This window comes from Neofelis nebulosa, chromosome 15 (assembly GCF_028018385.1).
Source record: "Neofelis nebulosa isolate mNeoNeb1 chromosome 15, mNeoNeb1.pri, whole genome shotgun sequence".
Classification (NCBI taxonomy): Eukaryota; Metazoa; Chordata; class Mammalia; order Carnivora; family Felidae; genus Neofelis; species Neofelis nebulosa.
Genome location: NC_080796.1, coordinates 38,252,215 through 38,271,764, shown reverse-complemented (window position 1 = coordinate 38,271,764; position 19,550 = coordinate 38,252,215). Strand labels below are relative to the sequence as shown.

The window sequence follows — 19,550 nt, the reverse complement described above, 5'->3', positions numbered from 1 at the left end:
CACATGGTGAAATGTCATTGAGTTTGAAATTCTGAACCTGCATTATAATTGTTAACCTTGATTTATGACTGAATAAAGCGAACGCTGTGGAAAGACACAGCCCAGGTGTGTGCCTTCATAGCATGCTCATGACACAAGGATAGTTTAATGCCAAAAAAATTGAAAACGTAAATGAAATCGATACTTTTCTAGGAAAAAAATATTTATCCCTTAAAAAGGCACCACACCCAGGTGGCTTTGAAGATGAGTTCCTCAAACCTAAGGAATAGATCATTCACACACTAGGTCTATTCCAGGTCATATAAAAAGAAACTAATATGGGTCGTTTTGAGACCTACCCCAAACTAATACCAAAACTAGACAAGGACAACTAAAGAAAACCATAAGCCAATTTCACTTATGAACCTAGACACAAAAGTCCTATATGAAATACACAACAATTTCATCCAGCAATGTACTGGAAGAATACATACCAGGACTGTAAGGATGGCTCAACATTAGAAAATCTATTACTGTAGTTTCTATTACTGTAGGGTAATGGAGAAAAGCTATATGATCATCTGTAAGACTAATACTGAAAGTATTTGGTAATAAATACCCATTTCTGATTTTAGGAAGCAATAAAACGAATTGGTAAACTAGAAAAAGAACAAAGTGCAATTAATTTTTTAAAAAGGTAAGTGCCAGAAACCTTCAAAAACCCATCATGAACGAAAGGTAAGATTCAATCCAAGTAACTTCGGAAAGAGGTAAGCAAGCCCTGAGGCTAGTAAACAGCGTTGTGCTGGATTCTTCAGAAAATGCAAAATTGTTATTTACAGATGAAATCTTACCTACAAAATCCAAGAGGATTATTAGAAAATAAAGATTCAGCGAAGTGACCACATAGATCCGCACACCAAACCCCAAAGTATCCTAGGGCACAATAATAGTCCATTAGGAAGAGCAAATAAACCAAAGCAGCAACAAAAACTTCCAGGAAAAAACCTAAAAAGAAATGTGCAAAACACCAAGGAAACTGGAAGACTTCAGCTGAATAACGAGGGAAGACTTGAATTAACGGAGAAATATCCACAGTGCTGGATGAGAAATCTCAATATTGTACTGGTATCAAATCTGGGCAAACTAATCTATGGAAAACCAAATCCCAGGAAGCCTCTGCCATTTGGCAGCAATCCACTATAGAATTTGAAATGGAATCCCAAACAAATACCGGAAAAAGCCTGCCATTTGGCGACAATCTGCCTAACGGCTCCAGGTTCCCGACGTCGCGTGCGGAAACGCCCTCTGAAGAGCGTGACAGCCAGTGCAGAACCGCCCCCGCGCCCGCAGCCCCTGCTAAAGGACTCGCGGCCGGATGTGGCCCGTGGCCACGCCCCTCTCTGCGTCGTGGGCGGGGAGCCTCCTGGGCTGCTGCCCCAGCGCGTTGCAGTCGCGCAACGACCGCGTGGTAGAATATCCGGCTCCGTGGCTTTTGCTTCGGTGTTTCCTAGGCATCGTCGTGTAGGGAGTGTCGAGCCCGCCCCAAATGGTCGTTTCCCCTACAGTTTCCTGTAAGTGACGGTCGCAGTCAGTCCAGTGACTGGAAAAGGGCCGCATTGGCATTTTCTTCCCCTTCCCGCTTCCCCCACCGCCCCTCAACGTCTCTCCCGACCTCTCGGCCACGCCCTGGGCTGTCCTCCTCCTCTTCCCAAATGAGGCCGCTTCCAAAGCTCCAGGTTTCCCCTAAAAGATAAGACCTTTCTCCTAAGCTTCATTCATCTTAGCCGATCTCTGGTTTCTCGTATATATACTGTGGAGGGTGTGTTCTTGGTCTGACACTTCTCCCAGCTCTTCCTCTCGCTGCCACTGAGGGGTCCTGCGGGTACACACCGTGGAAACGCGACTCCTCGCCCTTCTTTTAATATACCTTACCTGTCTGCTACAGAATCTTCCCGCTTCCGACAGAACGGACCATCCCTCTCCGCACAGCGCCCTCCTTCCGTCCCCAAACCCTTCTTCTCGTTAAATAATAGCAACAATTAATGAAGGAGTGCCTTAGGCGTTAAGACCCTGACCTAAGCACTTCACAGGCATTATTTTAATCATTGCGACAATCTTTAGGGAGATACAAATGAGTAAACCGAAGCACAGGAAAGTTCAATAATTTGTTCAAGGTGACATAGCATGGATGTGGTGGAGTTGAAATTCGAATCCATTGTGTAGCTCACTCAAAAGCAGGTGCTGTAGTCCTTTCTCTTTAACGATACCTGGACATCCCCCTGTTAGTTGCTTCTGAGGAATTGTTTCTGAATGCTGTCTCGAGCATCCCTGTTTGTGGAAATTTGGCCTCTGTCTAGGAACTGTCAGAGCTCTCCTCGTGCAGACTCTTGAGAGTTCACGTTATATCAGAGGCTAAGATCTGAGCTTACTAATATTTTGTGTCCTCCAAATGTGCTTATTATGCTTCTTAAAAATGTATTCCTAACCCAGTACTTGCTAACCAGCCCTCTTCCTTTGCCTCAGTATGACTTTTTCATTATCACTGTTCTCAGCAAACATTTGAGCAGCTAGTTTATGTAAGACAGTAAAGATAATTGGAGTTTCAAAGAACTCTGAGGTTTAGTTCCTGACCTCAAGGAGAAATATGAAATTTATTCATAAAAAAAGACCAGCAAAATAGCACACCAGCACTCAGTTGCACAGAAAAGTTCTACAGGAGCCACTTTGGACAAATTTGTTAAGTGCTAGATTATGTCCTCATCTGTAAAATGTTAAGGTTAGGCTAGATCATTAAAGTTATGTGACTCTTAAGTTCAGAGAAATGAGTGATTACTACTGATGTGGGAACTGTTGGAGAGGCTATATTGTGTGTGTGTGTGTTTTTAATAGTGTATTCTTGAGACATTATAGAAACAAAGATTAGGTTAAAGGTTTTTCCTAGCACTTTTTTTTTTCTTTTTCATTTTGAATATCTGATAATGGTTGGAACCTTGCCTTGGAAATAAAGTTCACATTCATATCACATTTTATACTCTAATTTTAGGAGATTCATGACCCATCCCACCCTTCCAAAGCTTGCATGTTAAAGACCCCCCTGATTTAGGAGGATACAATGGACTGCAATTCAAAAGGCAAGACTAAACCAGACGTAGAGGATCCTTATCTTGTAGGCAGAGTGGAACCATTGGAAGTTAAGAAATAAAGCCTGGCAGGAGTGTGAAGGGTGAATTAAAGTGGGAAAAGGCAGTGAGACTGGTTAGGCAGGCAGTGGAATAATTAGGTAGATAGTTTAGGAGATATTACAGGGCTGTGCCAAGCAGTAATGGAAATGGAGGGAAACTGCAAGAAATACTGGCAAGGACAAATCAAAAGGATGCGGTACCTGACTGGATATAGAATTTAAAGACAGGAAGGAGTCCATGATAACAAGGCTTGAGGCCTCTGCAGCCGTAGTTACATACCTTCTCTTTTTTATCTGTTTTTGATCGTACTGTGTCATTCCTGATGTATACATGTTCAAAGAGAGTATCATTACTGACCCAGTGGATAATAAGGGAATAATATGAACAACTATATACTCACAAATTCAACAACTCAGATGAAATAGACCACTATCAAAGCTACCAAAATGTACCCAAGAAGAAACAGATAAGCTGAATAGTACTGTAACTATTAAAGGAATCAAATTTGTATTTAAAAGTCCAGATGGCTTCACTGGTGAATTTTACCAAACATTGAAAGACAAAATAATAGTTCTACACAAGCTCTTCCAGCAGATAGAAGAAGGAAGACTTCCCAACTCATTTTTATGAAATCAAAATTATCTGAGACCAAAATCAGATAAAACCAATATAGACAAAACCAAATCCATATTTCTCATGAACAAAGATGCAAGAATCCTCAAGAAATTTAGCAGATTGAATCCGACATGTTAGAAGAAAAATGCTTTGTGACCATGTGTCATTTATCCTAGGAATTCAAGTCTGGCTCAACATTCAGATATGAGTATAATCTACCACATTAACAGGCTAAACAGGAAAAACTACATGATCCTCTGAATAGATGCAAAAAAAAAAACACTAAAAATTCAACATCCATGATTTTTTAAAACTCAGCATCACAAACCCAAGAGGTTTCATCTGTGCTCCTAAAAATAAATAAATAAATAAATAAATAAATAAATAAATAAATAAATAAATAAAAATTTGGTTCATCCAAGATGAGGTCAAATTCATGTCTGGAGCCCCAAAAAAGAATCCAACCCATCTAGAGGTCATTGGTTCTTTAATAGCTATGGTAATGACCATCATCTGAGGACTTCACAAGAGGACTCTCAGGCTGGGACTCCTTGAGCAGTTGAGATGTGCCTGGCCAGATTCTGGCTTTCCAAGCAAAACTGCTCTGGCAATTCAGCATCCCTACACCTACTCCATCAAAGAGACCACATCGGTAAAATGGCAGAGAGATAATGTAAGAGTGAGGAGGGGTGGTAGCATTTGACATGGTCTTAGTAGTCTCTTCAAGAGATGGCATTCACTACTTTTCTATGCATTTGTTTATATCTTAAAAATTGTGCATTTTTACTTCAGCAAACAAATAGAATATAACCATAACATTTATAACGTATGTGGCTGTCTTCATATCTCAATGTTAAAAAAAAAAACAATCTAGGAATAGAAGGACTCTGATTAAAGGCATCCACAAAACCTAGAGTTACATCACACTTAATGGGGGAAAGACTGAATGTTCCCTCCTCCCAAGATTGGGAACCCAACAAGGATGTACATTTTCCCTACTCATACCCAATATTTTGGTGAAGTCCAAGCAATTGCAGTAAGGAAGAAAAATAAAAGGCATTCTGATTGGAAAGGAAGAAATTATCTTGGTTTTCAGATGACGTAACTGTCTATGTAGTAAAGCTCAAAAATCTACATAAAGGTCCTAATGTTAAGAAAATGAATTTAGTAGGGTGTCGGGTAAAAGGTGAAACAATTGTGTTTCTACACTAGCAATGAACAATTGGAAGGTGACCCACTCCTCTCTCCCACAAATGAAATACTTAGGTATAAATCTAACAAAATATGTGCAGGATCTTTATGCCGAAAAGTACAAAATGCCAATGAAAGAAAGCAATGGACACCCATACAGTATTCATGGATTAAAGATTCAGTATAGTTAAGATGTCAATTCTTCCCAAATTGATCTATGCATTTAATACAACTGCAATAAAAATCCTATCAGGATTTTTGTACGTATAGATTAGTTGAATCTAAAAGTTATAAGGAAAGATAAAGGAACTAGAATAGCAAAAACAACTTTACAAGTGAAGAGCAAAGTTGAAGAATCCACACAACCTAATTGTATGGCATACTATGAAGCTATAGTAATCAAGACAATATGGTATTGGTGAAAGGATAGACACATAGACCAATGGAATAGAATAGAGTCCAGAAATAGACCCACAAAAATTGGCCAACTCATTTTTGACAGAGGTGCAAATGCAATTCAATGAAGAAAGCACAGCCCTTTCTATACATGGTGCTGGAAAAACTGGATATCCACCTGTGAAAAAAATGAAACTTGACCTACATCTCACACCACATATAAATACTAAATCAAAGCTGGATCATAGACCTAAAAGTAAAAGTTAAAATATGAAACTCTTGAGGAAAACATAAGAGAAAAAAATTTTTGTGACTTTGGATTAGGCAAAGAGTTCTTAGATACAATACCGAAAGCACCATATTTAAAGGAGAAGACTGATATGGGGTGCCTGGGTGGCTCAGTTGGTTAAGTGTCTGACTTCAGGTCATAATCTCACGGTCCATGGGTTCAAGCCCCGTGTTGGGCTCCATGCCGACAGCTCAGAGCTTAGAGCCTGCTTCAGGTTCTGTGTCTCTCTCTCTCTCTCTGCCCCTTCCTCACTCGTGCTCTCTCTCCATCTCTCAAAAAATGGATAAACATTAAAAATTTTTTTAAAAGAAAAGATTGATAAATTGGACTTTACCAAAATTAAAATATTTTGCTACATGAAGGATACTACAAAGAAAATGAAAGGTATGAAAAAGAAAAAGAAGATGGAAGGTATGGCTAAATGTCACAAAAGACTTGTGTCCAAAATATTTAAAGAATTTTCAAAACCTAACAAGAAAACAACTCAATAAAAAACGGGCAAAGTTTGAACAGACACTTCACTAAAGGTATACAGATGGCAAATAAGCACATGAAAAGGTGTTCAGCATCATTAATCATTAGGGAAATGTAGATTAAAACCACAAGAAATATTACACATCTATTAAAATGGATAAAATAAGTAACAGGACTAAGTGCCAGCAAAGATGTGGAGAAACCAGAACAGTTGCTACAGGAATGCAAAATAGTACAGCCACTTTGGAAAGCAGTTGTTCAGTTTCTTATAATGAAGTTAAACATACATTTACCATATAATCCAACAATTCCACTTCTGTATGTTTGTCTCAGAGAAATGAAAGCATACGTTAACACAAAAATACGTACATAAATGTTTATAGCAGCATTTTTAGTAATTGTCCGAAATGTCCCAAAGCAAAGCTGGTTCAACATTTGAACATCAGTCAGTGTAATTCACCATGTTAGCACACTAAACAAGAAAAACTACATGAACTAAATGCCCTTCAGTGTGTAAATGGATAAACACATTGTGATTCATCCATACAATGGAATAGTATGCAGAAATAAAAAGGAACAAACTAATGGGGCGCCTGGGCGGCTCAGTCGGTTAAGCATCGACTTCAGCTCAGGTCATGATCTCGCAGTTTGTGGGTTCGAGCCCCACGTCAGATTCTGTGCTGACAGCTCAGAGCCTGGTGCCTGCTTTGGATTCTGTGTCTCCCTCGTTCTCTGTTCCTCCCCCACTGGTGCTCTGTTTCTCTCTTTCTCTCTCTCTCAAAAATAAATAAACATTAAAAAAAAAAAAGGAAGAAACTATTGATATATGCAGCAACTCAAATGTGTTTATTAAGCAAAGGAAGCCGATCTCAAATGGTTACATACTGTATGATTCCATTTATTTGATATTCTGGAAAAGGCAAAACTAAAGGGACAGAGAGCACACCAGTGATTGCTAAGGTTTAAAGGTTTTGAAAGGGTCTGACTGCAAAGGAGTAACATGAAGGAATTTTTTGAGATACTGGAATTGTTCTGTATACTGTTAATGGTTGTTAAAAGAATTTATGCGTGTGTTAAAATGCATAGTACTGTGTGCACACACACTCATACTGTATGCAAATTTAAAAGTAGATTTTTTAAGTTAAAAAAAAAAAAAGCACTGTAGTTTGTCCAGAATCTCTCTTAAAATCCTACCCTTGACTTCGACAATCCCTCCAGCCACAATGCCAATTTTTCTGTATAAAACTGTGTTTCATAAAATATAGTTTATGTTTCTTGGCTCTGTCTCCTTGCTTACCATTCATTCTTTCAAAACATAGTTTAAAACCTTCAGCAACATAATGCATGCACATGATTAAAAGATCAAGGAGTGTGGACGGTTTATGATGGAAAACAATTGTCTCCATCCCATTTGCTTTCTTCTAATTTTAGATTCAAACCTTTGACAAACTGAGTTGAAAAAAAAAAGAAATATAAGCAAATGCAAAGACTAAAAAAAGTTTTTTATTATAATAAAAATTAAAAAATAAAGGATATATCAACAGATATATTGCTCTAAAAACTTAGAACATGAAAATATTAATGACTCTGCTTACGTAGACCTATAAATCTGTCTACAACCCAGTTATACAAGAAATCCAAATTTATTTTTCTATAATTCTTATTTTCTTTTCGAAGGCTTCACTCAACTGGAGAGGGATGAAACCTGCTGTCTGCCAATTTGGAGTTTGAGGGATGGGGATAGAGAGATGAGGAAGCAGGGAGTGGTTTTCATGTTTCCACAGCATGGGTGGGGGGAAGATACTCAACTAGACTTCAGTGTTATCTGTTCATTCAGGTACCTTTTGAGATGTCCGTCGTTCTGTCTGGTCCTGCCATTGATCCATGCTATTCGCTACTGAGATGTCTTCATTCCTTTCTGCCTAGTCCCATCAGGTATGGTGGCTCTCTCTCTGTTACTTCCATGTCACGCCATGCAGGGATACCAAATGCAAGGTGATTTAAAGCCTGGTCAGCATAATCTGTCCTCCTGCTCATTTTTTCTCTGGTATCATGTTACTATCCCACAGCTCAGAGTATAGCCTCCCTTTCCCCCGGCCTTAGATTCCTCGTATTTGCATGGATCCTTACTACTTCTCTGGTGTCCAATGAATCAGAGTACAGGGTTTATCTTTTTGAGGTCTATCAACTTGTATACTCCTATCACTTCCCCACAATATCTATTTTCTTCTTCCTTAGTCTGAAAATTTCTTTCTAGTCTTGTTGCAGCTTGGGGTGGGGGTATGGGGAAGTGAGACTCAGTCCAATTCTCTCCAGTTATATTTCTCCCAAATATTGTATCTATATATGGAACCTTCTCTATTCTCCTAATGGCTTACAATTTTAGAAATCAAATTCAGGAAGAATTCTTTTTTTTCTGTTTACTACCCTGCTTTATTCCGTCCCTAAAACAATGAGCTCACAGCTGCCTAGCTGCCTACAAGGAGTAAGGAATAAGAGAAGGAATAAGAGGGAGGAGAGATAAGAAAAAGATGAGCCAAAAGGAGAAGAAAAGTTGACATTTCAAAATATTATCCAGTCACATAAAAACATGTTGAGATGACAAATTGGTAGAATAATGTTCGCTAATATTTATCAAACACGTACTATGTACCAGATATTATTTTAAGAACTTTAGGTGTATCAACTAATCATCATAACAATAATTAAATAGGTGCCATTACTGGGGCACCTGAGTGGCTCAGTCAGTTAACCGTCCGACTTTGGCTCAGGTCATGATCTCGCGGTTTGTGGGTTCGAGCCCTGCATCAGGCTCTGTGCTGACAGCTCAGAGCCTGGAGTCTGCTTCGGATTCTGTGTCTCCCTCTCTCTCTGTCTCTCCCCTGCCTGCTCTCTTTCTTTCTCTCTTTCTCTCTTTCTCAAAAATAAATTTAAAAAAATTTTTAAAAATAGGTGCCATTACTATTCTGATTTTACAAATAAGGAAGCCGAGATACCAGATGGATTAATTCAGCTGAGCTTTGTTCAGTAGTGTCCCAGCTTGTGTTCAAACCCAAGAAGTCTGGCTCTGTAGTCCACCTTCTTAACTACCATGCCATTGATTCTCAAATGACCTCTCCCAAGGGCTATCTGGAAATGCATGGGAGTATGGATCTAGCTTTCCTAATGACTGGGGAGTGTTACTAGCATTTGGTGGTTAGTGGCGCAAAACAATTGTCCTGTTATGTGAAGGATGATCCTGAAAAATAAAGAATTGACCCATCCAAAATGTAAATAGAACTCTTATTGAGAAACACTGCAGTATAGTACCTCTGAATTGCCAAGATTGACTCAAAGAGTTAACAAAACAAAACTTCTTCATGGGAGAAGTCATAAATGTTATCCAAAACACAAATTGATAGGCAGATTTTCCACTTAGTTCTTTTAAGATTTTCAGGGAATAGGTGAGTCCCATATTATATATGATAATCTCCTCCAGAATATGAAAGGATATAGAATACCTTTTAATTGATTTTATGAAGCTAATGAAACACATACAAATTAGATTTTGAGATATATTACTAGAGACAAAGAGGGACATTTCATTATGATAAAAGGGTCAATATATCAAGAATGTATACACACTATAGTGTGTTGAATAGTATCCCCTTCAAAACTCATGTCCACCCAGAACCTTAGAATGGGACCTTATTTGGAAATAGTCTTTCCAGGTGTATTTTGTTAAGATTAGATCACACTGGAATCAGGGGGATAGGAGGAACCTGAGTCCAGTGACTGGTGGTGGTGTGAGAAGAGGAGAAGAAGGGTGTTGTAAGAAGATATGAACGAGGGGGATCATGTGACTATCAAGCCATCAACCGGAGTTATGTGCCACAGGCCAAGGAACATCTGGGGGCAGGAGAAGCTGGAAATGGAAAGGAAAGATTCTTTCCTCGAGCCTTTAGAGGGAGAAAATATTTGCAAACCACACATCCAGTCCAATATGGTATTAATATTAAACATTTATAAAAGGAATTCATAAATTCAAACCAAAAAATAAAACCCCAAAAAAACCCAATTTAAAAATGGGCAGAGGACTTGAATAGACATTTCTCCAAAAAGACATGCAAACGGCCAACAGGTACATGAAAAGGTGTCCAGCAACACTCCTCACCAGGTAAATACAAACCAAAACCACAATGCAAGAGTGGGGTGCCTGGATGGCTAAGTCGGCTGAACGTCTGACTTGATTTTGGCTCAGGTCATTATCCCAGGCTTATAGGATCAAGCCCCACAGGCTCTGCACTGGGTATGAAGCCTGCTTAAGATTCTCTCTCTGCCTCTCACTTTGTCCCTCCCCTGTTCTCTCTCTCTCTCTCTCTCTCTCTCTCTCTCTCTCTCTCTCTCTCTCTCTCCCCCTCTCAAAAAAAAAAAAATTCCCTGTTTCTCTCCCTCTGTCCCTTTCCACCTCTCACGTGTGCTCTCTAAAATAAAAAATAAGAAAAATATTTTAAAAACACTAAATCACAATGAGATATCCCCTCATACTTGTTAGGATGTCTGTTATCAAAAAGATAAGATAACAAATGCTGGCAAGGTTGTTGAGAAAAGGGAATCTTTGTATACTGTTGATGAGAATGTAAACTGGTACAGCCACTATGAAAAGCTGTATCGAAGTTCCTAACAAAATTACAAATAGAACTATCATATGATCTAGCAATCTCATTTCTGGGTATGTAAACAAAGGAAACAAGATCACTGTCTTGAAGACATACCTCTACTCCCAGGTTTCTTTGTTTTTTAAAGCTCATCTGTTTTGAGAGAGAGAGAGAGCATACACGAGCCGGGGAGGGTTAGGGAGAAAGGGAGAGAGAGAAAACCAAGAAGACTCCACTGACAGCCAGTGGGAAGCCCGACACGGGGCTCAGTCCCACAGACTGTGAGATCATGACGTGAGCTAAAATCAAGAGGGACACTTAACTGACTCAGCCACCCAGGCGCCCCTGTTTGTTTGTTTCTGTTAAGTAGACTCCATACCCAGCACAGAGCCCAGTGCAGGGTTTGAACTCATAACACCGAGGTCAAGACCTGAGCCGAGGTCAAAAGTCAGACACTAGCCACCCAGGTGCCCCACTCCCATATTTATTGGAGCATTATTCACAATAGGCAAGATACAGGGTGTATCTTACCTTTTGTGACAATATGGGTGAAGCTGGAGGGCATTATGCTAAATTAAATAAGCCAGTCAGAGAAAAGACATATACTGCATGGTATTACTTATGTGTGGAATCTAAAAAATGAAACGTTGAACTCATAAAAACAGTAGAGAAATAGTTGCCAGGGGCCAGGTGTTGGGGGAGAGAGAGAGAGAGAGAGAGAGAGAGAGAGAGAGAGAGAGAGATTGGTAAAAGGATACAAACTTTTAGTTGCAGTAAGAATAATACCTAATCTATTACATAGTAACTGCAGTTGATGATACTGTGTCTATAATTAAGTTTGAACTTAAATGCTCTCACTAAAAAAAAAAAAGAAAAAGTAAACCTGAGAGTTGATGGATGTGTTAATCAACTCTATGGTGGGAATCTTTTCACAATGTATACATATATCTAATAATCACATTGCACCCTTTAAATATTTTACAGTTTTATCAGTTTACCTCTGTACCTGAGAAAAAAATATTGGTACATGGCTAGATGGACAGGTCAATGAACTAACACAAGAAAAAAAATACAGACAGATTTGATATCTGATAAATGAGTCACCTCAAATCAGTAGGGAAAAGTTGGCTTATTTAAGAAATAGTGTTGATACAACTAGCTATCTGGGAAAAAAATTAAAGCCAGGTCCATACTTCAACCTTGTATTCAGGTAGATTCCAGATGGATCAAATATCTAAGTGCAAAAAAAAAAGAAAAAAGAAACCAAAAAGAGTCGCAAGAAACCACTAGGAGATTATTAAAATAATCAACTGGAGAGTAATGCAGGGTCATTGAGTGCAGCAGTCAAGAAAGAATTCTTGAGACATTTACGGCACAACTTACTAAGTTTATTTAAACAGCACGGGGACACGACCTGTGGGCAGAAAGAGCTGCACTTGTGCTGTGTGAGGCTGGTGGTTATGTGCTCAGTAATCAAAGAGAAGGGCCCATGCAGGGAGTATCAGATTACAAACGTTTCTTCAAATTTCTTTGAATTTCTACTTGTAAAACTACTTTTGCAAGATTCCTCTGGTGCTTATCATTCTTCAGTATTAACTATCGGTGAGATATACAGGCAGTCAGGAGACCCTTAAAGAACGGAGCAAGCAGCACGTTTTTGATCCTTATTGAACCTATGCAGGCTTTAGGTCAGCCTTCTGGGCTAAGGGTAAACATTTTTCTGCTTCTGTCCCTCATCAGAGAGGAAGGTCTTTGTGAGATGTGTATATCTCACAAAACCCAGAAGCCATGAAATAAACAATGATAAATTATATCAATTACACATGAAACACCTAGCAGTCATACTCCTAGATATATTCTCTGGGTAAATTCATGCACTTTTATTCCAGTATACCTTCATGTACAAGAATGTTTATGGCAGTTTTGGTCATAACAGTCAAAATATAGAAAGAACCCAAATATCAATCAACAATAGAATACATAAATAAATTATAATACAGGTGTATAGTAAAGAATTTAACCTTGCCCAAAGAGAGGTCTAACCTTTGCCCTTGACTTCTGGGTGGTAATATTGAAACCCTTGGAATGTCTTGCCTGGTAGTGTCTTTGTTTGCTTAGGGGCCTTGGATCATGTGATTTAGGATGGGGCATAGGCTGATAGTTTCAGGTGGACCTCCAGAGGGGCTAGAGATTGAGACCAGCCATGTGGGTAGTCAGTCATGTCCATGTAACAGAGCACTAATAAAAACTCTGGATACCAGGGCTTGGGTGAGCTTCTCTATTTGGCAATACTCCATGCATATTGTCACACATCATGCTGGGAATCCCTAACTTTTCAGTCCATGTCAGAAGTGAGTGTGCTCTTGGGGATCCTGGAATATCCTTACAATGGGATACATTGCAATCATAAAAAATATTAAGGAATCCTTTTCTTACTGATTAGGAATGGCCTTCCAGTTATTAAGTCACAGACTGGTGTATAAAATATGCTACTGTTTATGGAAATGGTGGTGGAGGAAAAAATATTTATACCTATTGGCCTATAACTGGATACAAATGTTTCTGATACACGAGAAATTTGCAAAACTTGTTGCCTTTGAGAAAAATTAGGTGGATGGTTGATAGGTGTGGAAAGGAGACTTTTTAACCTTTTAAATTTTGAACCATGTGAACATAATCCTTACTCAAAAGTAAATAAATTTAAATAAAGAAAGTCTATGTATCTCTATTTTATTGAAGCAAATGATTATTTTTTTCTTTTTAGGACAAAAGATGAATCATAAAAAAAGAAGAAAAAGAAGTAAAAACAAAAGGAGGAAACAACCACATGTTAAACCTTTCTGAGGCATTGTGCACATCATGTTTAAAGAGTTTATTTTGTGATTGGTTTGCATTTTCACTGGTTTGTCATGATTACAGTCACAGTGTCCAATTTGTTAAGGAAGAAACTATGTGTATAATTTTGCTTGTTGATTGCATGCAATGTAAATATACTTTAAAATTTAGATTCATAGTGCCATCTCTTAAATATCTCTATCAAGATTAGTAGAGCAGACCCACATACTTCAAACCATCAAACAATGCCAGTTGGGTTATTTTTACCTCTGTACCTTGAGAAAGATGGCATTCGGTAAACAGTTGTCTCTTTTCAAATTTTATTTTTTTATTTTTTTATTTTTTTTTAACGTTTATTTATTTTTGAGACAGAGAGAGACACAGCATGAACGGGGGAGGGGCAGAGAGAGAGGGAGACACAGAATCGGAAGCAGGCTCCAGGCTCTGAGCCATCAGCCCAGAGCCAGACGCGGGGCTCGAACTCACGGACCGTGAGATCGTGACCTGAGCTGAAGTCGGATGCTTAACCGACTGAGCCACCCAGGCGCCCCTCAAATTTTATTTTTTTTTATTTTTTTATTTTTTTTATTTTTTTTTTTTCAACATTTTTTATTTATTTTTGGGACAGAGAGAGACAGAGCATGAACGGGGGAGGGGCAGAGAGAGAGGGAGACACAGAATCGGAAACAGGCTCCAGGCTCCGAGCCATCAGCCCAGAGCCTGACGCGGGGCTCGAACTCACGGACCGTGAGATTGTGACCTGAGCTGAAGTCGGATGCTTAACCGACTGAGCCACCCAGGCGCCCCTCAAATTTTATTTTTGAAAATACATATTAACATAGTTTCATATAATATGATACTAAACTCAGTATAATTGATACACAGAATTGCAAGTCCTTAGTAAAGGAATCTGTTGAAAGTAAAACCATGTCCAATGACTCTCAAAATAAATATGATCAAAGCAGCAAAGATGGTTTTCATCTTGTCTTCCATTTTCTGTGGAACAGTTCGGGCAGTAGCTGCTCTTCCCAATCAGGGCCTTAAAATCACATTTTAAATCTCTATGTAAGAGCACATAGCAAACAGTACTGTATTTGTTGCCAATGATAAAAGTTGAGCTCTCAAGGAAAAACCAGAATTTTGGTAAATCTGTATCCACTACTCATTTTCCCTCTTTGTCTTAGATCGTGAGGTTAACAGTTTATCCAAACTTAATGACTTTTCTGATGAGATTAGTAATGATGTTAATGAATATGTATTTTTTATGTTGTATAACTAAGAGAGTTACTTTTTAGAAGATCTGCATAATTTAGTAGACCAATATTTCTCAGATAATCAATGCACGATGTTACACAATCATGGACCAGTAAAAGCCATTTGAAGTACGAAGTTGACTAATGGATTTTAATGGAATAGAGTATGAAAATCATCGCTATGATTTCATATTCCACATTGTAACTAACTGTTTTGGTCTCTGAACTGTGGATAATTTGGTTTGTTTTTTTTTTTAATTGTGGTAAAATGTACATAATATAAAATTCACCATTTTCACCATTTAAAAAAATCTTTTCAATGTTTTTATTTATTTTTGAGAAAGAGAGAGAGAGGGTAAGAGAGAGCGCATGAGCTGGGGAGGGGCAGAGAGAAAGGGAAACACAGATTCTGAAGCAGGCTCCAGGCTCTGCGCTGTCAGCACAGGGCCCGATGGGGGGCTCAAACTGCGGGATCATGACCTGGGCCAAAGTTGGACGCTCAACCAACTGAGCCACCCAGGCACCCCTTAACCATTTTTTAAAGTGTACAGTTGAGTGGCATTAGGTGTATTCACATTGTTGTGCAACCACCACCCACTACGTATCCAGAATTTTTCATCATCCCCAACTGAAATTCTGTACCCATTATAATAGTACCCTAGTTCCCCCTCCCAGCAGGATTGAAAAAAAACTAATAAAATACTTTTCCCTCTTCTAAGTGCGTATCTGTGAGAGGGTGAGTTTTCTTCAGATACTTCAGTTAAAACGTCTTATCACAATAGGTTGTATTCGTTTCCCATTACTGTGTGAAAAACAACCACAATCATAGCAGCTGAAAACAACACCCATTTATATCAGTTTCTGTGAGTCAGGAGTCTGGATTCAGATGGGCTCCTCAGGGTCTTTGTACAAGGTCTTGCAAGGCTAAAATTAAGACGTTGGCCAAGGGCACAATTTCATCTGAGGCTCAGGGTCCTTGTCCAAGTGCACTGCTTATTGGCAGAACTCAGTGCCTTGGAGTTACAGCGCCAGAGTCCCTGTTTTCTGGCCAGCTGTTGGCCGGGGACTGCTCTCGGCAACGGGAGGCCGCTCACAGGTCCCTGCCATGTGACAACATTAGTCTTTGCTTCCCACAACATTGTAACTACTTCTCCAAAGCCAGCAGGAAAATCTCACTCCAGTCTGCTATGATGGAGTCTTATATAACCTAACGCAGTCACAGGAGTGACTCTATCATCACCTTCACCACATTCTTTTGGCTAGAAGCAAGTTGTCGGTTCTCCCTCACTCCCTTGACTCACTGGGGTCACCTTAGGGTGTGTTTACTCCAGACATTACAGATGTTCAATAAACATAAAAACAACATCACTCTTCTCACTAATATACTAATATGCAATAGTATATGCATTATAGAATATGCATATTATATACTATGTATATGCATATATACTATGTATATACTCTGGGTATACTATATATACATATATATGTATGTATGTATATTCGTGTGTTTATATATATATATATATATATATAGGATTAAAAATATGTTAATGTGTAATGGGTTTCTAGTTGTTATTTTAAATGAAGTTAGTAAAGATTGAATTTATCAGTTTTAATTTCTAATACAGTAAATATTGATAGATATAACCCTTATAAACAACAGTTCTTTGGGATTCTTAATAAATTTTAAGAGTATGAAGTGTCCTGAGACAAAAAACATAAGAACTGTTAATATAATAAATCCTAATGGCAATTCTACACAACAAACAGTTGGCATTTTCCAAATCCTTTCTGAGACTCATAGAAATACATTTTAAAAAATTTACAATTTGACAATAAATTTCATAATAAAAAATAAATAAATAAAAATAAAATTGGAATGACACAGAAAAAAAAATTTAACATTTTTATTTACTTTTGAGAGACAGAGCATGAGTGGGGGAGGGGCAGAGAGAGAGAGAGAGAGGGAGACACAGAATCTGAAGCAGGCTCCAGGCTCTGAGCTGTCAGCAGAGTCCAATGCGGGGCTCGAACCCACGAACTGTGAAATCATGACCTGAGCCGAAGTCGGATGCTCAACCGACTGCGCCACCCAGGTGCCCCTAGAAATACATTTTACAGGGGCGCCTGGGTGGCGCAGTCGGTTAAGCGTCCGACTTCAGCCAGGTCACGATCTCGCGGTCCGTGAGTTCGAGCCCCGCCTCAGGCTCTGGGCTGATGGCTCAGAGCCTGGAGCCTATTTCCGATTCTGTGTCTCCCTCTCTCTCTGCCCCTCCCCCGTTCATGCTCTGTCTCTCTCTGTCCCAAAAATAAATAAAAAACGTTGAAAAAAAATTAAAAAAAAAAAAGAAATACATTTTACATCGTGACCTAGCATACATATACATATGCATATATACATATTCACGGATACATAACCAAGGCAAAAGTTTCATGAAGTAATACTTATGTGAGGTACACACTGATATTTTCTACTCTATTGCTAAGAAAAGCAAATTCCTAGTCACAACTCAATACACTGATTTCATGAACCACTCAATAGGTCAGGACCTTAAGTCTGAAAATCCAGGTTTATCATAGAACCGCTTGAAAAACATTTAAAAATACATATTTTCAGGGCTAAGCAAGTACTGTTTCCACCCAAGTGAACAGGAAAGGGGAAGAAAAAGAGTGAATCTATGCTTTCCTTCTCCCTTGAAGCACTCTTATGAGAATAGCCAGGGTTGATATTTTTCTGGGGATTAACTGATTCTGGCCATGGAAGGACTGAGTCATGAGAGTACATATCCTGGGTTATTCTGCATTAGACATTTAGTTATCCTAAGTAGAAATGTTTCCAAGCAAAGAGAAGGTGTTACTGAAATGCCCAGCACTGTGCTTGTGGCAACTGTGAGTACTAGGCTGTTCCTAGAGGATAGGATTTTATTGGAAGAAAAGCAGTTTTCCAGGAATCCAGGTTGCTGCCGGAGAGGGGGGGAGGCCTTTACAGTGGATGAGAAGGGGGTTCAAATTCTGGTATAGCAGTTACTCTCTGTACAACTTTGGAAAACTCACAAACTGCCTAAACTCTGTAGAGTGGGATAAAAACACCTGCCTCGCCATGTTGTTTGTGTGGATAAAATGACCTAATTGTGCACTGTGCCGAGCACACATAGTAAGTGTCCCAAGATGGCAGGTTGTTTTCTTGCCGTTCTTGCCATGATGTGCTCTTTGATGTTGGGCATGCTAGAAATGGTGCTGCTGCCTCACCTACCTCCCAGGGGAAGTGTGGAGGTCAATGAAAAAATGGATCACAGGACAGAAATATCATGTCCTGTTAGATGGGAAGGAGGTGCCCAGAATGGAGCCTGGGGACAGGGCACTGAGGACACAGAGGGCAGGTGAGTGGGTAGAAAGCAAGGTGCCTCTTAGCATGGAGGGAGGGACTCAGAGTAATCCTCTTCTGGTTCCAGGAGCTTTATGTGCCTTAATCTCAGTTAATCCCCACAACAACAGGGTCATGTAAAAATTATTACTCAAATGAGAAAACAGACTCAACAAGTTAAAATTTTTTTTTTAATCTTTATTTATGTTTGAGAGAAAGAGTGTGAGCAGGGGAGGAGCAGAGAGAGGGGGAGACACAGAATCTGAAGCAGGCTCCAGGCTCTGCGCTGTCAGTACAGAGCCCGACACAAGGCCCGAACTCACGAACCGTGAGATCATGACCTGAGCCAAAGTTGGACACTCAACCAGCAGAGCCACCCAGGCGCCCCGGGACTCAACAGGTTTAAATAACTGGGCCCAGGTCACACAAAAGGAGAGGATATGATGTTGGAGCAGCATCTGCCCCTGCACAGGCCAAGAGCCATCCCAGGCAGCCTTGTGGTTGGAGAGGAGAGGTGGGCTGGCTGTGGCCAGTTGGCAGGGGGGGAGGGGAGAGACCTGTGTGTCCAGCCCATCCATGGGGACCCACAGCCCACAGGATGGACTTTTTGGCTGAGCTTCCCATGACCACCAGGGGGCCTTCATGCGTCTTCTGCAGGTGAGACCCAGCTCAGTTTCCCAGACTGACTTGGGTCTGAAGACTGCTGTAAAGCCTCATGGGTCAGCGTGTCACCAGCGAGGGCACCTCCCCCCTCCCACTGGCTGTTGCCAGCTGCCTCCTGGTCTTGCCACCTACTGGATTTCAACTCTCTGTCTCTGTCTTTCTCTTACACACACACACACACACACACAGCCTCATGAATAGTTTTCTACAACACACACCAGATAATTGTCATCCTACCCGATTGTATGCTTCCAGGTTTATATGAAACAACTCAGAATCCATCATTCTCTCCATCTTTTCAGTTGCTATAAACTGGTCTTTTCAGCATTCTTTAAAAGATCCATCTCATGTCCTCTCCAAGCATCTCCTGAACATTGCTAAGCAAAGATGATAAACATCTATGTGACAGTCTTGCAATCATCTGTCTCTAACCTAACATAAGGCCAATGTAGTAGTTCCAAAGTGCATTCATCTCCTATTGAGATGAAGTTATTCAGGCACGTATTAGATTCAGATAGATTCAGATGTGACAACAGAGAATTTCCTGAGTCCCCCCCCCCTCCCCCCCACCCCGAGAGTAACCTAAAACAGTGGTTCTCAGCCTTGGCTGCACAATGGAATCGCCTGAAGAGTTTTAGAAAACCTGATGCCTGAGACCCATCCTGA

General features: G+C 39.8%; 1 long non-coding RNA gene across 1 annotated transcript; it reads left to right on the top strand.

The window, feature by feature from the left end:
• Window positions 1-1,387: 1,387 nt before the first annotated feature.
• On the top strand, window positions 1,388-13,929 carry LOC131496413 (uncharacterized). Its single transcript, XR_009254482.1, has 3 exons — window positions 1,388-1,553; window positions 7,967-8,064; window positions 13,531-13,929. It is a non-coding gene; the product is annotated as an uncharacterized LOC131496413 (long non-coding RNA).
• The last annotated feature ends 5,621 nt before the right edge of the window (window positions 13,930-19,550 follow it).